This window comes from Curcuma longa, chromosome 9 (assembly GCF_044706935.1).
Source record: "Curcuma longa cultivar G26 ecotype Majalengka, Jawa Barat chromosome 9, ITB_CL_G26_1.1, whole genome shotgun sequence".
NCBI lineage: Eukaryota > Viridiplantae > Streptophyta > Magnoliopsida > Zingiberales > Zingiberaceae > Curcuma > Curcuma longa.
Genome location: NC_133869.1, coordinates 10,793,638 through 10,797,003, shown reverse-complemented (window position 1 = coordinate 10,797,003; position 3,366 = coordinate 10,793,638). Strand labels below are relative to the sequence as shown.

The following is a 3,366-nucleotide window of genomic DNA, read 5'->3' as shown; positions in this document are numbered from 1 at the left end:
CACAAATTTATTCTCTAGATTATTATCACCCACTGCATGATCAAGGTGGCGAATCCACCTTTTTACAAAAGAAAAGGTGGCGGATCCATTTTTTACAGAAGAGGACACGCGACGACAGAAGAACAACCGACCAGAGTCACGTCGGCGAGTCCTACCAAAGTTTTTGTCGACAAAAGAAAGCTTGTACTGTTGTACGAAGTTTGATGTAGATACACTGTTGGTTTTTTTTATGGAATTGTTGTCTTTTGCTGTTGACTTAGTCGCTCTACGTGAAATCCGTAAAAACGTAAATCAAAAAAATATAGTTAATCGATAGAAAAACTACTGAGATTCAACTCTTAATTATTTTAAAAATTTTATTTCATTGTAACCAACTTAACTATGTCCTGAGAGTAGATCCAACCACGGTTCAGAATCAAGCTTACTTATGGGTTTTACCTACCAAATTGAGAGGACAGAAGTTTCTGTTGAGGATCAACTCCAATCTAATAAGATAAATCTTATGGAAAAGAATAATTTTCTAATCTTATGGATAGAAATATTATTTTATCTAATTGATTTGGATAGAAACAAATGTAAGGTAGAGAGTGTTTTTCTTATTTAATGGATAAGAATGAGACCTTTCTACGGCTAGGATTTATTTGTAATGAACGGTTTAGATTGCATGGTGAGTACTATAAATACTCTACCCTGCTAGTAGTTTCATTCATTCATTCATCAATCAGAAAAATAAATTTGTGAGTCAAGTTGTGAGTTGTTTTTTTCTTCTTCCTTGTGAGTGATCCACAAAAGAGTTGTAGTGTTTTTATTGTGGGTGGAATACAAGTAATATTATTTACTTGTTTTGGCGGTCCAATTCTCAACAGTTTCGAGCTTTGCATTAGGCAGGAGACCAGAGAGCAAGATAAGCAGTTCATAAGACCACCATTCAAACCTGTGGTGAGGTTGAAACCACAAGTATGAACTAAGGAAAAATAGTACAATTGAAACATGTCAATTATCATATCATCAGTGTTGATGGCACCCCTACACGTAAGAACTCGTTAATGCCTTTAAATGCCTCCTTCGTGATCGGGGAACGAGTTAATCTGCAGGAATCTGAGTATCTTATGTACAGAATCAGTATAAGTACATTCAACCAATACGATATGCTTAGTGAAACAGCAGCTCCAACATTATACAAGCTTGACTTGTACACCAGAAGCCAACAAAGAAGAACATGAAGGCACATTGTTGAAACTGAGCTCAGGAGCATAGGCAAAATTAAGCTTTGAGATTGAAGGAACTTAGGCATACCATTAGAAGAGAAAATATGGCTCTGTAGGTATAGACACCTAATGAATGATACTGTTTTGCTCCATAGGCTTGCCCACAAAGAGTTTCCAGGCCAGTCGCCATTCCAACCTGTTGATCAATGGAAAATTTGAGGCACTGAAGAAGTAGCAACGACAACATCCTAGTACTCAAAAGATTGACAAAACAAGTTTTCAGACAAGGATATGAAATATTACAAGTAAAGAGCAACTCTCTGGAGATGAAATCAAACCGCAGACAAAAAAATTTCATCCAAGTTCTGAAAGTCACAAACACAGTAAGAGAAGGCCACTAACCATCAAGCTCAACTATTGACTGAAATCTAAGCGACTCATTAAAACATGGTGCCCTTTTTATGATTCACTCATCATCATCATCATCACCGACTACAACTCTGTGTACCTCTATACTCTACTACTCAATCCGGAAGTGGCCATCAATAGTCATGGAATTACAAGGGATATGGTCCACAAAGCTTGATTGGAGCTATTCAATACTAGCCAGTAACTTAAAAATGCTTCTTTGTCTCTTAATGACGTGAGATTATTGGTTGTGTGTAGAAGGTGACGCAAAATTGAATGCTTCTTCCTTCTTAAAACATGTTCTCTTAGTGGGAACTGTTATGGGTGTTATAACCGAATCAAGCCGCACCGCTCGAGTCCTATCTACTTGGCCAAGCACCTCAAGGAGTCAGCCAAGCTAGAAAGAACTCAACCAGCTCAGCAGACTCCTCAAGCCGAATTCGAGTCCGCAGCAGACTCCTCAGGCTGAGCCCACAGCAGACTCCTCAGGCTGAGGCCGAGTCCTCAGCAGATTCCTCAGGTCGAATCCGAGTCCTCAGCAGACTCCTCAGGCTGAATCCTCAGCAAACTCCTTAGGCCGAGTCCGAATCCTCAGCAAACTCTTCAAGCCGAATCCGAGTCCTCAGCAGATTCCTCAGGCCGAATCTGAGTCATCAGCAGACTCCTCAGGCTGAATCCTCAGCAGACTCCTCAGACCGAGTCCGAGTCCTCAGCAGACTCCTCAAGCCGAATCTGAATCCTTAGACAGAGTCCTCAGCAAATTTCTGAGGCCGAATCCGAGTCCTCAGCAGACTCCTTAGACCGAATCCGAGTCCTTAACAGACTCCTCAGGCCGAATCCGACCTCACTCAGGCCAAGTCCTCAGGCCGAGTTCGAATACTCAGACCGACTCTTGACTCTGAGTCGACTCTTCTCCGTCAGTCAGATTCCACCGTCTCAGTCCAAACTCGACTCATACGAATTTCACCTCTCGGTGCCCTGCTCCATCACTCCCATACTTTTTTCTGACAGTCTCATACATCGTCGCCCTGACACCCACATGTGAAGTGACAATACCATCATATGTCAATGATGGAATTTATCATCTGATCATTCCATATCTCCCTGACAATATAATAACTAATGATGGGACAACCGTTTTAATTAAGCTGAGATGTGACTTCCCTTCTCTCGTATATAAAGACTACTCTCCCTCTGCCCTCAGGTACGCGCGCTTACACACATACATATAATACATCACTGTAGTTCCTTCTTCTTCGTCTTCTCCAGCGGCTGATTTCGGCGTCGGAGTGGTCGCGCCAAAACACCTCCTAGTCTTCCTTCTCACACTTTCTTTGTGTTCTGAGATCCCCTCCTTTGGTGTTGAAGACTGATGGGTGGTGATGTGTCCGGAAGCTGATCTCAACAGGGACAGGAACTTATTGACACAGCCGGTCAGACCAACCAAGAGAGGAAGGTCAGCGCCGAGGAGCGCGGATTGAGTGAAGTGTTGCCGCTGCTCACATCATCGAGGGGGTGAACTTAAAGGAAGAGGACTTACGAGGAGGCTGAAGCCGGAAACGTTCGCGAGGTCGAGCTCGCCGAGGTGGCCGACCACCATGGTGGCGAACACCTGGACCAGGAACTGCGACATCATCACGACCATCATCGGCGCTGCCACGTACCCTATCCGACGGGCTTCCTCCGCCGCTTCACCGCCGCACCACCGCCGCCTGCTCGCCCCATCCCTCTGAATCAGCTGCTCCTCCAT

The 3,366-nt window shown here is 43.8% G+C and overlaps 1 pseudogene; it reads right to left on the bottom strand.

The window, feature by feature from the left end:
* Nucleotides 1-831: 831 nt before the first annotated feature.
* On the bottom strand, nucleotides 832-3,366 carry LOC141834543 (protein DETOXIFICATION 14-like; annotated as a pseudogene).